The 18,340-nt window shown below is 49.6% G+C and overlaps 1 protein-coding gene across 3 annotated transcripts in view; it reads right to left on the bottom strand.

The window, feature by feature from the left end:
- tent5c (terminal nucleotidyltransferase 5C) overlaps positions 1–18,340 on the bottom strand; it is a 248,164-nt gene that overhangs the window by 191,935 nt on the left and 37,889 nt on the right. Inside the window, exon 4 of one of the 3 annotated variants that reach the window (XR_011948664.1) lies at positions 14,260–14,364. The exons of the other annotated variants lie outside the window; for them this stretch is intronic. The gene's annotated coding sequence lies outside the window, so the exon portion shown is untranslated. Of the gene's footprint in view, positions 1–14,259; positions 14,365–18,340 lie in introns of those variants that run through there. 3 annotated transcript variants of the gene reach the window in all.

Raw genomic sequence — 18,340 nt, 5'->3', positions numbered from 1 at the left:
TCAGCTTAAAATACAACTATGGAATCAGCCCTCAAACCTGACAGACTGGAACTCGATCCACAGGCCATGGAGGTGAAAATATTTTTTTTGCATTGGCTTCGATGCTTCAAGGCCTATCTCGCCATGTCGTCCACGCCATCCGTCACTGATGAACAGAAGCTGAGCCTCCTCCATGCACGGGTGAGCCATCACATTTCTGTCCAGCTCGACGAAGCCGCTTCCTATACAGAGGCCCTTGCGCGACTCAAACGCCTCTACGTGCGGCCTGTGAACGAGGTCTACGCACGACACGTCTTCACCACTCGCCGCCAGCGCCCCGGGGAATCACTATGCGACCTCAAAGCCCTCGCACGCAACTGTAATTACCAGGCCGTTACGGCCACTCAGCAGATGGAACTCACCGTCCGAGACGTTTACGTGGCAGGGGTCCGGTCGAACTATGTGAGACAGCGTTTGCTCGAAAAAGGGGTCCAGGACCTGGACGACACGGTAAAACAGGCTACCTCTCTGGAGATCGCTTTTCAGAGCCTTCCTGCGTTCCCGGCCGACCACGCGACCCCCTCGTGGGCCCCCGACCAGAGACTACCCCAGGCCTGTGCCGCGCGGCTGCCCGCCCATCATGGGGGGCTACCCTGCTACTTTTGCGGCCAGTCTCAACACCCCCGACAGCACTGCCCGGCCCGCAACGCGAACTGCAGCAGCTGCGGGCAAAAAGGACACTTCGCCAAGGTCTGCCTGGCCAGGTCTAAGAACTTGAACTCACAGACCCGATCCACAGACTCACAGGTCCGCAGACCCCGCTATGTGGCAGCGTGTCTGCCGCCTCCGCCTCCGCATAACCTGTGCGACTCACGGGGGCCACCATCTTGGCCATCCTTCCCCCGTGGCTGGCCACGTGCGATCCCTGGGGGCCGCCATCTTGGACGCCATCTTCCTCACCGCCCACCACGCTCGACCAAGGGGGGCCGCCATCTGCTACGCCGCTCAATGCGTACGACCTACACGGATAGCCATCGCGGGCCGCCCCAGCATTTCGATCACGCCGCCGGCTACCCACAACCCAGTTGGGACCCAAGCACCTCCGGAGCTCTATGATGGCCGTCCGGGTTAACGGGTACGAGACACCTTGCCTTTTCGACTCCCGGACATGGTAAGACGCTGCTCGCTCCCAATATTCCCGAAGCAGCAAACCATCTCCCTCGCCTCTGGGTCGCACTCGGTGCAAATCCAAGGGTGCACAACTGCAACCCTAGCGATACAGGGCACCGAGTATGCTCATTTCCAACTATATGTGCTCCCAGACCTCTGCGCTCCTCTCCTTTTGGGACTCGACTTCCAGTGCAACCTCAGGAGCCTAACTCTTAAGTTCGGGGGGCCCCTGCCCCGCTCACCTGCAGCCTCGCGACCCTAAAAATCAACCACCCCCCCTCTTCGCAAACCTCACCGCCGATTGCAAGCCAGTAGCCACCAGAAGCAGGCGGTATAGTATGCAGGACAGGACGTTCATTAGGTCCGAGGTCCAGCGTCTCTTGCGGGAGGGGGTCATAGAGGCCAGCAATAGCACCTGGAGAGCTCAGGTGGTGGTCGTCAAGACCGGGGAAAAGTTCCGGATGGTGGTTGATTACAGCCTGACCATTAACCGGTTTACACATCTCGATGCGTACCCCCTTCCCCGGATTGCAGACATGGTAAATCAGATTGCATGTTCTCCATGGTGGATCTGAAGTCTGTATACCACTAGCTCCCAATCCGTCCGGAGGATCGCCACTACACTGCTTTTGAGGCACACGGCCGCCTTTTCCATTTCCTCCGGGTCCCCTTTGCCGTCAATAATGGGGTTTCGGTGTCCCAACGAGCAATGGACCGAATGGTGGACCAGTACGGGCTGCGGGCCACATTTCCGTACTTGGGCAATGTCACCATCTGCGGCCATGATCAGCAGGACCACAACGCCAACCTCCACCGATTTCTCCAAATCGCCCAAAAACTCAACCTCACCTACAACAAGGAGAAATGAGTTTTCCGCACAACCAGGCTAGCCATCCTCGGCTACGTCGTGGAAAACGGGGTCCTAGGACCCGACCGTGACCGTATGTGCCCCCTCCTACAACTCCCTCTCCCTCACTGTCCCAAGGCCCTGAAGAGGTGCCTTGGATTTTTCTCCTATTACGCCCAGTGGGTCCCCCAGTATGCGGACAAAGCCCGCCCCTGTTTAAGCCCACCATTTTTCCATTGGCAACCGAGGCCCGCCAGGCCTTCAGCTGCATCAAGGCGGACATCGCCAAAGCCGCGATGCGCGCAGTGGACGAGTCCGTCCCCTTCCAGGTGGAGAGCGACACAGCGGAGGTCGCTCTCGCCGCCACCCTCATCCAAGCAGGCAGACAGGTAGCGTTCTTTTCACGCACCTTTGAAATTCGACATTCCTCGGTCAAAAAAGAAGCCCAAGCCATAGTGGAAGCCGTGCGGCACTGGAGGCACTACCTCACTGGTAGGAGGTTTACCCTCGTCACCGACCAACGATCGGTAGCCTTCATGTTCGACAATACGCAGCGGGGCAAAATCAAGACAAGATCTTGAGGTGGAGGATCGAACTCTCCACCTATAACTAGATATAGTATATCGTCCTGGGAAACTCAACGAGCCCCCAGATGCCCTGTCCCGCGGCACATGCGCCAGCGCGCAAGATGACCGACTTCGGGCTATCCACGATGACCTCTACCACCCGGTGGTCACCCGGCTCGCCGATTATATCAAGGCCCACAACCTGCCCTACTCCACCGAGGAGGTCAGACCCATGACCAGGGACTGCCAAATCTGTGCGGAGTGTAAACCGCACTTCTAGCGACCGGATAAGGCCCACCTGGTGAAGGCACCCCGGCCCTTTGAACGCCTCAGTATCGATTTCAAAGGGCCCCTACCCTCCAAAAACTGCAACACGTACTTCTTTAACATCATAGATGAGTTCTTCCGCTTCCCGTTTGCTATCCCCTACCCCGATGTGACCACTCCCACTGTCTTCAAAGCCCTGCATAGTGTCTTCACCCTGTTTGGTTTCCCCAGTTATGTCCACAGCGACAGGGGCTTGTCGTTCATGAGCGGCGAACTGCATCAGTACCTAATCAGTGAGGGCATCGCCTCGAGCAGGACTACCAGTTATAACCCCAGGGGAAACGGGCAGGTGGAGAGGGAGAACGCGACGATCTGGAAGACCGTCCTACTGACCCTGTGGTCCAGGAATCTCCCAGTTTCTCACTGGCAGGAGGTCCTCCCCGATGCGCTCCACTTTATTAGGTTCCTCCTTTGCACAGCCACAAACCAGCCTCCTCATGACCGCTTGTTTGTTTTCCCTAGGGGAGCTACCTCAGGTGCCTCGCTTCCATCCTGGTTGAAGACACCGGGGCCAGTCATCCTCCGAAAACACATTTGGAGCCATAAGACCGACCCCCTGGTAGAGAGGGTCCAGCTCCTGCACTCCAACCCACACTATGCTTACGTCGAACACCCCGATGGCTGACAAGATACCGTCTCCCTCCGGGACCTGGCGCCCGCAGGCTCCACCACCACTCCCACTACTGCATCCCCCACACTATATCCCGTCCAATCTACCATGTCCAGCGCCCCCACCCCTATATGGCTCCCGCGCTCCCTCCCACCCGCCACACCGGTCCACAGGAATGAAGCTCCAGAAGAGCGGCTCCCGGAGTCCACGCCTGTGCCTGCACCGGCCCCACTTCTACAGCCACCCGGTCCAGCTGCAACACCAGTGCTTCGGCGGTCGCAGCGCACGATCCGGGCGCTGGACCGACTGAACCTATGAGCCCGTCACCCCCGCCGGACTTCATTTTTTTAACAAGGGGTGAATGTATAACTGCTAATAATTCACCAGTGCATTGTATCATGTTCTGCTGTGGTGTTATGTTCTTAACCCTGTGGGCTCCGCCTATGGGCCATTGTGAGTCTTACCCACAGGGGGATATCTTGGGGCATGTACGGGCTCCGCCCATGGCTCCTCCCCTTAAGAGGAAGTATAAAGAGCAGCTGGCCTGCGGGCCGTCCTCAGTATTGTACCGGTCACAGGCAGGCACTGTTCTAAGCTGATTAAAACCACAATTTACTTCTCCTCGTGTCTCTGAGTGAATTGATGGTCGCATCACTGTACACCTCCGAACCCCTAAAGGAGGAGGAGGAGATTAAACAATTCCTCGATGGACTGGATATACCAGTGGTGGGGGAGGACAAGAAGCAAGGGCTGGAAGCACCGTTAGAACTCGATGAGATCATGGAATGCATTAATTCCATGCAGCCATGGTAGGCACCAGGATTAGATGGGTTCCTGGTAGACTTGTATTAAAAATTTGCAACAGCGCCAGCCCCACACCTGCGGGAGATGTTGAACGACTCACTGTCGAAGGGGGGCCTCATGCACGATGGCACAGGCTTCAATCTCACTGATCCTAAAAAAGACAAGGACACGACCGAGTGCGGGACATACAGACACATCTCTCTTTTTTAAATTAATTTTTCCTATTAAGGGGTAATTTAGCATGGCCATTCCACCTACCCTGTATATCTTTGCATTGTGGGGGTGAAACCCACGCAGACACTGGGTGAATGTGCAAACTCCACATGGACAGTGATCCGGGGCCGGTATCAAACCCGGGTCCTCGGTGCCATAAGGGAGCAGTGCTAATCACTGCGACCCATCTCTGTTTTAAACACTGATGCTAAAGTCCTGGCGAGGCGCCAGGAGAATAACTTGCCGGAACTGATTGCGGAAGATCAGACCAGGTTTGTCAAGGGCAGACACCTAACAGTGAATATCAGACACCTGTTGAATGTAATAATAAGCGGGACACGGTGGCAAAGTGGTTAGCACCGCTGCCTCACAACTCCAGGGTCCCGGGTTCAATTCCAGCCTTGGGTGACTCTCTACGTGGAGTTTTCACTTTCTCCCTATGTCTGCGTGGGTTTCCTCCGGGTGCTCCGGTTTCCTCCCACAATCCAAAGATGTGCAGGTTAGGTGGATTGGCCACGCTAAATTGCCCCTTAGAATCTAAAAGGTTGGGTGCGGTTAATGGGCTATGGGGATAGGATGGACATGTGGGCTTAAATAGGGTGCTCGTTCCAAGGGCCGGTGCAGACTCAATAGGCTGAATGGCCTCCTTTCTTTCCAGGGGGATGCTCTTTCCAGGGGCTGGTGCAGACTCAATGGGCTGAATGGCCTCCTTTCTTTCCAGGGGGATGCTCTTTCCAGGGGCTGGTGCAGACTCAATGGGCTGAATGGCTTCCTTCTGCACTGTAAATTATATGATGACCCCCATCTGGGGAGGAGACACCAGAAATAATTGTCTCCCTGGCCGCTGAGAAAGCCTTTGATCAGTAGAATGGAGGTACCTCATGGAGGTGCTTGAACAGTTTGGGTTTGGAGCAGAATTCATCATGTGAGTGAAACATCTGTACAATGCTCACATGGCGAGCGTGCGGATCAATGCCACCAGCAGTGGTGCCCGTTATCCCCGCTCCTGTTCACACTGGCAATTGAGCCACTGACAATCGCCCTGAGATTGGTGGAATGGTGGACCAGCACTCGGTGAGGGGGCATGAAGTACAGAGTTTATTCTTTTCAGATGACCCGCTCCTCTACATGTTGAGCCGCCTGTCATGATATGCACTCATGCACGTAATGAGATACAGACAGGCAGTGACAGACACCCAGTACAGGCAATCAACACACAGGACAGAACACAACAAATAACCAGGCAGAACACTAGAGGGTGGTCTCCCACTATAAAACACACAAGGCATCAGCACTCTGCCTCTTTCCACTGGTGACAACTGTAGTGACAGTCAGGGTGTATATATCAGTTAGCACTTTCTACATGTGGCTCAGAGCTAGTCTGGTCTAGTTAGTTATAGTTAGCACACTTAGATTAGTAGAGTGTCAACCCACAGCAAGCTGTGTGCACTGCTCCAGAAGCTCAATAAAACATATTGAACTAACGTGTAAGTTTGGTGTCTACTTTACAGTACAACTGCATCCAGTTGCAGTCCGTGTTACCCCAGGGTGAATAACACGACATGGTACCAGTAGTCTACTTTATCTAAGTGGTTTACCTCGAGTGATTCACTGACGACCAGCGAGTGCCTTCCAGCGGCATGGAGAAGATCCAGGCCCCTCCACAGCTACAGATCTCCGGAAATCTTGGCGCCAACTGGTGGGTCTTCAAGCAGAGGTTCCTTCTCTACATTGAGACCTCGGGCGTCGAGGATGCGTCCGATGCCAGAAAAACTGCGCTGCTCCTATCAACTGCGGGGACCAAGCCATCCAAATTTTCAACTCGCTCACCTTTGCCGACGGCGAGGACAAGACCAAATTCAAGACCGTTTTAGCTAAATTCGACAGTCAGTGTGAAGTCGAAACGAACGAGAGCTTTGAGCGCTATGTCTTCCAGCAACGCCTTCAGGGTAAGGATGAGCCTTTCCAATCCGTTATACCTCATCTCCGTATATTAGCGCAGTCCTGCAACTATGGTGACACCGTTGATTCCATCATCAGGGGTCAGATCGTGTTTGGGGTCCACTGCGACTCTTTGCGGGAGCAGCTCCTCAAATTTAAAAACATGACCCTGCCAGTCGCAATCGAGACGTGGAAAGTGCATGAACAGGCGAGAAATCGGTACTCCCGTTTCAAACTTGCCTCCCACGAGGCAGAGAGTGTACAGGCCATTGCCCGGATGAGGCACCTCAGTATCGATGAAGGTGGACATTTTGCATGCTTTTCCCGGGATCCCATGCATGCGCACCACGAACGGGAAAAAGAAGCAACCGAAGACCAAACTGCGCAAGTGCGAACGTCAGCTGACCGCACTGCGCATGTGCGACGACTCACGGAGCGTAACGATGTCAACATCATGGCGTGCTCGAACTGCGGCACCGCCCACTTAAAGCGGCAATGCCCTGCAAAAGGCAGGCAATGTTTAAACTGTGGGAAGGCTGGACATTATGCAGCCTTGTGCAGGTCTGCACCACTGGTCAAGGGCCAGCGATCCCATTTCCAACGCAAACTCGTTCGATGTGTACAGCAAGGTCTACTGGATTCTGATCCTGGTAGCACTACGGATCCAGAGGACGACTGCCTGGAGTCCCCATATCGTGTGGGCATCATCACTGCATGTGAATATGCCTCCTCAAATTCAGCAAGACGCCTATCTATCCTCAATGTGGATTCTGCGGACGAATGGCGTGCTGTCATACAAGTTAATCAATGCAACATCCAGTTCAAGCTGGACACTGGTGCTTCAGCCAATCTCATCTCTCAAGCTGATTTTGACCGCATTAAAAAGCAACCCAAAATTCTTCCGCCAGCCTCCACCTCTCCGGCAGTCAACAAGGATCCAATGCCAGCCCCAAAGATTGGACTTATAGATATTTGTCTTGTAAATATTGTTCTGTATCTGCATGCTAGACACCTTTCATGTACATATTCATTCACTTGCCATTTAATGTAAATAGTTATACATGTACATACAGTCACATATGCTCTAAGCAACCGACAATTTTTTTTTTAGAAAGGGGGGATGTCATGATATGCACTCATGCACATAATGAGATACAGACAGGCAGTGTCAGACACCCAGTACAGCCAATCAACACACAGGACAGAACACAACCAATCACCAGGCAGAACACTAGAGGGTGGTTTCCCACTATAAAACACACGAGGCATCAGCACTCTGCCTTTTTCCACTGGTGACAACTGTAGTGACAGTCAGGGTGTATATATCAGTTAGCACCTTCTACACGTGGCTCAGAGCTAGTCTGGTATAGTTATAGTTAGCACACTTACATTAGTAAAGTGTCAACCCACAGCAAGCTGTGTGCACTGCTCCAGAAGTTCAATAAAACGTATTGAACTAACGTCTCGGTTTGGTGTCTACTTCACAGTACAACTGCATCCAGTTGCAGTCCGTGTTACCCCAGGGTGAATAACACAACACCCCCTGGCTAATATGGGAAAGGTAACTGAACTCCTTTGAGAATTTGGTGCCTTCTCATGTTCCAAACTCAACCTGGGGAAGAGTGAAATCTGCCCGAGCAGCACACTAGCACGGTGGTTAGCACTGTTGCGTCACAGTGCCAGGGACCTGGTTTCAATTCCTGGCTTGGGTCACTGTCTGTGTGGAGTCTGCACGTTCTCCCTGTGTCTGCATGGATTTCCTTCGGGTGCTCCAGTTTCCTCCCACAGTCCAAAGATGTGCAGGTTAAGTGGATTGGCCATTCTAAATTACCCCTTAGTGTCCAAAAAAGTTAGGTGGGGTTACTGGGATATGGGGATAGGGTCGAGGTGTGGGCTTAAGTAGGGTGCTCTTTCCAAGGGCCGGTGCAGACTCGATGAGCCGAATGGCTTCATTCTGCACTGTAAATGTGATGATTCAAACCCCCAAGGGGGAGGAACAGAGCTGGTGGTACTACCGCATAAGATGACCCAAACCAAGTTCAGGTACCTGGGGATTCAGGGAGCTCCAACTGGATGAGGGCCCACAAGTGCAATCTCTCCAGCCTGGTGGACGAGTTGAAGAAGGACCTACAAAGATAAGTCGCACTCCCACTCTCGTTAGCAGGAAGGGCACAGACGATTAAAATGAATATGCTGTCCAGCTTCCTCTTCATATTCAGATTGCTCCCGATCTACATCCCCAAATCCTTCTTCACCAGGGTGGATAAGCTCATTGTGGCCTTGTCTGCGGGGTACTAAAAACCATCTTGCAGAGAGGGTGGCAGATGGAAGGCCGACCCTGCCAAACCTCCTATTCTACACTGGCTGGCAAATGCAGAGTGGGTGAGGGAGAGGCTGAAGGAGCTGGAGACGGACCAGGTCCAAATGGAGGAGGTCTTTTGCGCAGGGGCATATCTCTGGGTGCTGGCTACCACCTCTCCCCCGGCGCCCTCTCGCGCACATACTCTCGGAGCCCAGTGGTAGTAGCCACAGTAAAGACTTGGGGCGCCATCTAGGTGTTGGGTCACCCAACGACAAGGGATGCAGTCACTGGGAAATCCCACTGACAACGGCGGGTTGGTAAATCCCACTGGCAGACCACCTCCATCACCGAAACACAAGCAGCGGGTTGGTCAATAAATCCCACCCCTGGAACCACTTCAAACTGGCTGTTATGTCTATATCGGCCCCCATTTGTAATAACCATAAGTTCACACCGGTTACGATAAATGCCACATTTAGGACATGGAAGGAGGATGGCGGGGCCTGGAGGGTGAAGGACCTGTCCATGGACGGTAGATTAGCGACCCTGGGGGAACTATCGGAGAAGCTCCAACTCCCGAAAGGGAATGAGCTTCGGTACTTGCAATTGCGAGATTTTCTCCGTAGAGACAAAGACGTTACCCCAGCTACCTGGACACACTCTTTTGTGCACGATGGTAGGGCTGGACTGGCTGGAGGAGACAAGTGGGCGACATATACGGACGACTCATAGAAAAAGTCAGGACCCCACTATACGAAACGCGATGGAAATGAGGGGAGGAGCTGGGCGTGGAGATAAGGGGAGGTCTCTGGATTGAGAAGCTGCACAGGACCAACTCCACGTCCTCATGCACAGGGCTAAGCCTGGTGCAGCGGAAGGTGATGCACAGAGCGCACCTAACTAAGAAAAGGATGAGCGAATTCTTCCCAGAGGTGGTGGACAAGTACAAGCGGTGACAGAAGGGCCTGGCCCACCACACCTACGTGTTCTGGTCCAGCCCACAATTAATGGGTTCTTGACAGCCTACTTGAGGCCGTGTCCATCACTGTGGAGGTTAAGATGGAGCTATCCCCACTTGTGGCGATCTTCAAGGTGTCAGACCATGCAGAGCTCTTTACAGGGAAAGGGGTGGATGCCCTGGCCTTCACCTCTCCAATGGCTCAGCGCAGACATCTGCTAGGTTGGAAGTCGGCAGCACCACCCAGAGCCTCGGACTTGCTCTCAGATCTGCCTGAATTCCTGAAGCTCAAAAAAAATAAAATTCTCAGTCAGGGGGTCCAAGGAGAGATTCCACGACACGTGGAGAAGGTTTATCAACCTCTGAGGACCTGTTCGTAACCAGCGGGGGGGTAAACCGACAGGAAGGGGGGGTGCAGACTCGATGGGCCAAATGGCCTCCTTCTGCACTGTAAATTCTATGATTCTGTGATAATATTACTTGTTCCACAAGCCAGAGGCCCATGTCACATGACTGTCACCACTCCACACTGTCTTTGATAAAGGAAGTGTATTCCTCATCTGAGTCCCATAGATGTTAAAATGTCTCAACCATTGAGAATTGAATGGAAGGTTGCAGGGCCCTTTGTCTGAGCAGATGATGAAACTTCTGACGGCCAACCAGGATTATGAAATGCAAATGGCCTTTGTATGGCTCTCTTTGAATCTGACTTGTGCAGCCCACAGGGTGTCATTGGTGGCTCCCCAGAGGTAATGTGCAGGTTTTCCTGATACTACCGAGTAGCTTCTATTGTTCAGGGGTCACAAGACGGGCACAATTTCGGCCATTTTAGGATCTTTGTGCAGTTTTGTTAAATTTTAGATGTAGCCATGAGAATATCCAAAATATACTTTATAAAAATATACATTGCAAGGTCTCGGTGCCTCACAATATTAATCTCTTTCCCTAGCCCACAAAGCTAACCACCCCTCACCTTCTGCTCCACTGGAACTCCAGCCCTGTGCACATCTTTAGATTCCTGGCTGGCATCCCAGACTGTTTACTCCCAAATACCAAAATTATTCAATACTCTGCTGCTTCTACCCTACCCAACATCCAGTCTTTTACATCAATAAACCATCCTCACGGACTTCCAGTGGCGGCCATGGTGTGAGTGGTCGCACATTTGGTAGCTCCTGCTTGTGGCGGTGTTTTGGGACCTTTTCCCCGGTTAACGGGAGGACTTGTTGATGTTAAAAGGTGCAGGAGTGGTGAAAGAAGAGGGTGTTCCACCGGTGGATGGATTCATGGACCAGGAGTGGTTTTAAGCGAAAGGAGTAGTTGGAGCGAGAAGCTGTACCTGCGACACAGAGGAAGATGGCAGAGGGTAAGGGACCCGCCCTAACATCTCAGTGATCTATGGAGCAGGTGGTGGACTTCTTGAACAAGATGTTCACCCAGCAGAGAAAGGAGACTCCGGAGCTCCTGGTGAGGACAGTGGATCCGATTAAGGCGGGGATCGACCGCATGGAGACGGGGCTGTAAGCTCAGAGCCAGGTGATCCAGAAGGTGGAGCAGATGGTGGGGGAAGCACGAGAAGCAGCTTACTTCGATGGCGGCAGAGATGGGGGTGATGCGGGATATTCAGAGGTGGCTACAGGAGAAGGTGGAGGATTTGGAGAACTGGTCCCAGAGACAGAATCTGAGGATTGTGGGGCTGCTGGAGAGCAGCGAGAGAGTGAACGCTGGCTTGTACATGGCTAGGATATTCGAGACGTTGCTTGGAGGGGGCCTTTGAACGGCTCCTGGAGGTGGACTGGGAGCATAGGCGTTAATGAGGAAGCCGCAGGATAACGATCCGCCGAGGGCGATGGTGGGGCGCCTGCACCGGTTCCTGGACAAGGAGCGGATCCTGAGGTGGGCCAGACAGACAAGGCGATGTACCTGGGAGGGCAGTGAGCTTTGAGTGTACCAGGACCTGGGTGCAGAGCTGGCCAAGAGGAGAGCGGGGTTCAACAAGGTGAAGGCTGGCCTCTTTAAGAAGGGGAGGGGGGTGCCTCCTGGCTAGGCTTATCACATGGAATCCGAGAGGGTTGAATGGGCCGGTCAAGATTGCTCGCGTGTTCGCGCATCTGAGGAGACTAAAGGCGGACGTGTCATTTCTACAACAAACGCATCTGAAGATGGGGATCAAACTCGGCTTAGGAACGGTGAAGGTGGTCCCGAGTCCAGAAGTGGCGATCTTCGTAGTGTCAGAAGACACAGGAGTCCATGGGGCGAGAGAGGCCGATGTCTTGGCCTTTGCCTCCCTGGTAGCCCGGATACGGATACTATTAGAATGGAGGGACTCGGAGCCTCCGAAACTGGGGGGGTGGTGAGTGACCTGGCAGTTTCTCAGGTTAGAAAAAATAAAGTTCACCTCGAGAGGGTCTGTGGAGGGGTTTTCCCGGAGATGGCAGCCATTCGTCGAATTCTTTGAGAACAGTTAAGTTGTCAGCAGTGTGGGGAGGGGGGGTTAAAATGGGGAGGTAAGGGAGCTGGGGAGTGTGTGAGGGGGGGGGGGGTTAGTTGAGTTGGTTATTTGCAGCCCTGTTGGCTTGTTTTGTGATTGTGTTTCTTGTGTAAATATATAAATACCTCAATAAAATATTTTTCAAACAAAAAATAATCCATCCTCACTGACCTGTACTGACTTCTCGTCCCCCAAAGATTCAAAATAAAAATTGTATCCATATCTTTAAATGTAGCTGCAACACCCATCCCGACCTCGGTCTTCTTGTGCAGCTCTATAGAACTTGAAACTTTCCACTCCTTTGACACTAATAATTTGTTATTGCACCATTTTTAGTAGGCAAACAAAATTAATGCCTAGCATATTGATCCTCATTATTGCATTGTTGATACCACTGCTGCTTTTGGATTGAAATTTTCAACATTGTACTCTGCTAATGGCCTTCTATTCATTCATATGCATGGGGATGTGATGTTCCTGATAGCAAATGATCAATCTCGAAGCCTTATGGCAGAGGACTGAAGGAAAAATAGAGGGGAAAATTGCAAGGCAAGACTGGCTTCAAATGGCAAAAATGAATGAAGCTCTGCCAAAGAAGCCAGCGGCATGTTTGATAATTCTGTTTTTCACATGTCCTTTTTCAGATCAGTGCTTTGCTCTGGCTGTAGATGCCAAATAGCTGTTTCATGTCATTGGTGATAACTGGCAGCATCCTTCCACGCCCAATTCTTCTTTGCAAAGATTATAGATTAACTTCAAATGATAACATTATAAATTTTCACTCAGAAGGAGTATGTGCAGATCTGAGAAATTAGGCCTTCTAGATCTTATCCCTCTCACCACACCCATTCCCCACACATGCAAACTCATGGTTCTCCCCTCCCCCCACTCCATTGACCCCATGGTCCCTTATAGCCCTGTGCCAACTTAATGCAGAGCTATGCACGCCACATAACCCCATGTTTCTCTAAAGCCCTTATCCCAATTCATGCCCTCTACCTACCACCTTTTGCCCTTTGACTCTCAATGCCAATTCACCCAGCTTCCAACATAATGGGCTGGCCTCAAGAGCCATGCTGAGATTAAAGTTCTAAATAACTATTACATACTTCACAATATCACAATATAAAAAACCCTCATTCATGAAAGCCATTAAATTTATTGAAATCACATCAAGTGCTTAATTCCTTATAAAAACAATCATTTTCTTTCATGATCCACATCAAAGACAGCAAATCCTTTAATAACCTGTCAGAGCTGTAAACCAAACTGAACTACAGCAATGCCCCCCCCCCCTCCCCATTATATGACTGAGGGTTATGTCAACAGACAGCTATTGAAATGTAGAATATTTTTAAAACTCAGACACAGAGGCAGGTTTTTTTCTCAATATTTAAAAGTACTAACTATTTAAATAACCGGACAGTTTTATCAGACCTCATTCTCCCTTCAGGAGCATTTACGTCTACTCTAAAAATATATAACTCGCACGCTGTGGGATAACGCCTCTGCTGCAGTGAAAATAAGGTTTGTTTGAAGTCAGAGCAGAGAGTTCAAATGGCCTTGCTGGGTTCCAGTTTCCCACATTCGGAGTTATGTCCTCTACCCCAGAAAAAACAGGATCTGTCAGAAATGCGGAAGGGACTTCCAGATTTGGTCCAGCCTGCAATTATTAAAGGTCTCTGGGGTCTTCACAACTCTGAAAAGCCAGGCTCGTGAGTGCCAGCTGTGGGTCAGGTGGTTTAGCACATTCTCCTCCGTATCTCTATCGGTTTAAGTCCTACTCCACGCCCTGAGCATAGAAATCTAGGCTGATGCTCCAGAATGGTATTTAATTGCAATGCTATGGGAGATGAGAAGTCTTTTAGACAAGAAGTGAAAATGAGGCCCCGTCTGCCCCCTCCAGTGGGTATAAAAGGTCCCATGGCCTTACTTTAAATAGGAGCAATAGAGTTATACCCAGTGTCTTAGCCAATATCTACCCCTCTAACAACCTCACAAAAACAGGTTACCTGATCATTATGACGCCACTGTTTGGGGGAGCTTGCGGTGTGTGGATTAGCTGTCACCTTTCCTACATCACAGCAGTCACTGCATTCAACAGTACTTAATTGGCTGTAAAGTGCATCGGTATATCCCAAGGCCAAGAAAGGGTCCTAAAGGAACACAAGTTCTTTCATTTACATTCATACAAGCTGCAGGACATTCAGCCCCAACCAGCCCATTTACTTTCTACATAAAGTCCTAACCATGTTTATTATCCCCACTTCCAAATTATTTTTACACCTATCCAGTCTAATCCTAAATATTGACTATTTCTGCCTCATCGACTAATCCAGGTGAATTCCACAGCCTCAAGTCTAAAGATATTGCTCATCCTCAATTTAAATCTCTTGCATTTAACCCTTTATCTATAATCCAACTACCAACAGTCTGCTTCCAACTATTCTATCCAATAATTTCACCACTTTAAAAGCTATTATATTGCACCATAATCTTTATTGCCCCAATAACTACCAATTTTATATGGCTACAATGGACTTTTAAATGCAGCCAACGCCTTCTCAATGTACATCACTGCCCATTGTAAACGTACCCAGGTTCTTGCACAGCAGGAGCCCAACCTATGAAAATTGAAAGTCATTCTGACTTTTGATGGCAATTGAGAATGGCACACATCACATGAAGATTCTCATTCAGCAGATAACAGAATTCTAAACCTAAGCCTCCTTAGACTTGTTTTTGCCATTGTTGGCTAGATCTGCATTATATGGGGGGAGAAAACCCTCTGGCTGTTTTTTCTAATATGACATTGAACTGGTGGAAGCGAGGTAGGCAGAAATTTCCACCAATCTGCTGTTTGTAGCACTGGTCCTATCGCAATTTCTAATATCGGTGAAGCAGTTTCTACTGCATGTGTGCATTAACTTTCATTCGCTGTAAGCAGACAAGGGTGACAATCCTGAGTACTGTCGACATTCAAATAAAGATTGATGGTATTGGTTCCTGCTGCCACTCCACCACTTTAATTTTAATAATCTTCATTGTCACAAGTAGGTTTACATTAACACTGCAATGAAGTTACTGTGAATATCCTCTAGTCGCCACATTCTGGCATCTGTTCGGGTACACAGAGGGAGAATTCAGAATGTCGAATTCACCTAAGAGCACGTCTTTCGGGACTTGTGGAAGGAAACTGGAGCACCCGGAGGAAACCCAGGCAGACACGGAGAGAACATGCAGACTCCACACAGACAGTGACCCAAGCCGCAAATCGAACCTGGGACCCTGGAGCTGTGAAGCAACAGTGCTAACCACTGTGCTACCTAGTAAGAGTATTAAGTGGACGCAAGAGTTTTATTGCCGGGGACAGTACACCCTGAACGAATAGAGAGGGTACCAAGGGAGGGCTGGAAAGCGTACCAAGACAGAAGATAACAGGATGTATATATAAGAACCACACGTACTGTAAATATTAAACATAAAATGCAACATGTAAAAATTGAAAATACCAATAAAAATATTTTTTGGGAAAGTGATTGAGAAAAATGAACTTTGTTTATTTGCAAGGAAGGGGATGGTAATTTGCGTTACCTTTAAAGGACAGATGGGTAGAATTCAGGTTTGCTTCAGGAGATTTCTCCTGATCTGTCCAGTTAAACAGCTGGTATTTTCTTCCGATCCACTTGGGCTTCATCCAGCAAGGATTAGAGGAGTGGGGATGTTTGGGACACAGGGAAAGCGAGAAGATAGTTACAGTTGCAGCTGTCAGAAATGTCAACACTGCAAATCCATTTCAGCTGTTAAGAAGCTTCAAGAACTCACTGACCGCAAAAGTGGCAAATAAAACTGAATATATTGGCAACAATTAGATGCATCTGTTTCTTATGATGGCTACAAAGAGGATAATGACAGAAATTGTGCCTATGATGTTACAGATGTCGGAGTCATTATGCCCTTATTTAAATACTAATGGTAAAAAGGCAAGTAAACACTTTTGTACCACGCATCAGAAAGGGAAATTAAACCCAGGTAAAAATCATCAGGGAAACTGCAAAACATATCACACTTTCAAACAAAACAAAAAAACGTATCTCCCCAACTCTGCTGTATCTGATTGTCATTATTTTAGACAAGGTGGAACAGCTGGTGTGGTTTACATCATGGTTTTTCAAAATGCAGGTAGTGATCTGCAAATGGGTCACGGGGCAGGTGTCAGGAGGATTGCAGGGCATTCCCATGGTAGTCCCAATCGCGGAAGAAGCACCCTACAGCTGCAACCAGCATTTAAATTGAGAATGGCGGCCACTAACAGCTTTTAAATGGAAACAAAATGAGGCCGCGTGAAGTCTTTCAGCCACAAGTGGCAGCAGTGAGCAGTGTGTGGAATTCGCACATTCTCCTTGTAACTGCGTGGGTTTCCTCTGGGTGCCACGGTTTCCTCCCACAAGTCCCGAAAGATGTACTGTTAGGTGAATTGGACATTCTGAATTCTCCCTCGTGTACCCAAACAGGCGCGGAATGTGCCGACTCGGGGCTTCTCATATTTACTTCATTGCAGTGTATGTGCTTTTGCCACCAATGTGCTTTTGGTGCCAAATCACGGACGAGAGCTTCTTCCAAGGCAACGGGACTGTGAAGTAGGAGCATTTTGTTACAACGAAGAGACGGCTAGGGACACAAATAGGCAATGTACCTACTGACCAGGGATCTTGCATCTGAATTTGCTGGAGAGCTGCTCAGGCGAATCCACAGTGGGACAGAGCAGTGCTAGTGTTAACTCGGTGAAGAGCTCCAGGGATTCTGGTTATCAGCCTACAAAGAAGAAACTTCCCGACCAACGCAGTATAAAGATGATTATTTGAGGAAGATTTTATCAATTGTGCCGATGCAAATAGGGATGCAAAGCCCACGTGTGGTATATGCAGATATACACGGCAGTACTGGCAAACTAGAGAAGTTTCAGATTTTGAAATGGAAGTGGTGGAAATATCTTTTGAGGTTGAGATCCCAGAGTCCGTTATTAACTTGCAGCTGATTCCAAATGAAAAGAGCTGCTGTACCTGACCTGTGACAGCACATTAAAAACGCCCCAAAAGTCCACGATGCTGTCAGCATTCTGGAGTAGCATGCCCAGGAGTATACAGTGCCGAGTACAAAAAGCATGTTGTTGCTATTTCCCTTCCTGATGCTGGATTTTCTGTTTTCCATGAAGATGCAAAAAAGAACTGGCTGAACTCTGCAACTGATATCTGCATTGCCCTCTCCTCGGTGAACCTGATTGGAGTGAGATTGTGAGGACTTTGTTGATTGGCTCCCCTTTTTTGCATTTAAGGTAAGCGAACATGGCATGTTTCAAAGGTCAGCCTTCTTGGCAAAAGTGGGTCCCAGGAAAAAAATTTTTTAAAAACACTGCTTTACATTATTTAGCCTCTTTAGAATCTTAAAATAAACAATCTTATAATTAAACTTCTACCTTCCCAGTAAGAAGTGTCTAACTTGCATAACCTCACCTCAATCTAAGTCCTTCATTCCCTCAATCATTCTTACATCCTTTCAGTTGATCATTCTGGCATTCATTCAGTGGCTGCAATATCTTTGTAACACTGCGGTGACCAGTATTCCACATTTGGCAGCACCAAAGCTGCATGCTTACTTCACTACATGCCTCAAACTCCAAAAATGACATTGCCCCAAAATATTCAAAATCCTGGAATTCTCAGCACCTATTTCAGGATACAAAAAAGTTACACCCGCTTTGAAAAATCCGGAAAAGGAATCAGTTAACGCTGAACTTCTGCAAGATGATACATGGGCAGCACAGTAGCTAGCACTGTTGCTTCATAGCTCCAGGGTCCCAGGTTAGATTCCCAGCTTGAGTCACTGTGGAATCTGCACATTCTCCTGGCTGCGTGGGTTTCCTCTGGGTGCTCCGGTTTCCTCCCACAAGTGCCCAAAGATGTGCTGTTAGGTGAATTGGAGTGTACCCAAACAGGCCACCGGAATGTGCCGACTCAGGGCTTTGCACATTTACTTCATTATAGTGTTAATGTAAGCAGACATGTAACAATAAAGATTATTTTAAAAAAAGAAAAACCTTGTGCTTCTATTTTCAAGAAACAGTTCAACTAA

This window comes from Scyliorhinus torazame, chromosome 8 (assembly GCF_047496885.1).
Source record: "Scyliorhinus torazame isolate Kashiwa2021f chromosome 8, sScyTor2.1, whole genome shotgun sequence".
Classification (NCBI taxonomy): domain Eukaryota; kingdom Metazoa; phylum Chordata; class Chondrichthyes; order Carcharhiniformes; family Scyliorhinidae; genus Scyliorhinus; species Scyliorhinus torazame.
Note: the sequence above shows the minus strand (reverse complement) of the source record. Positions and strands in the feature narration are given on the sequence as shown.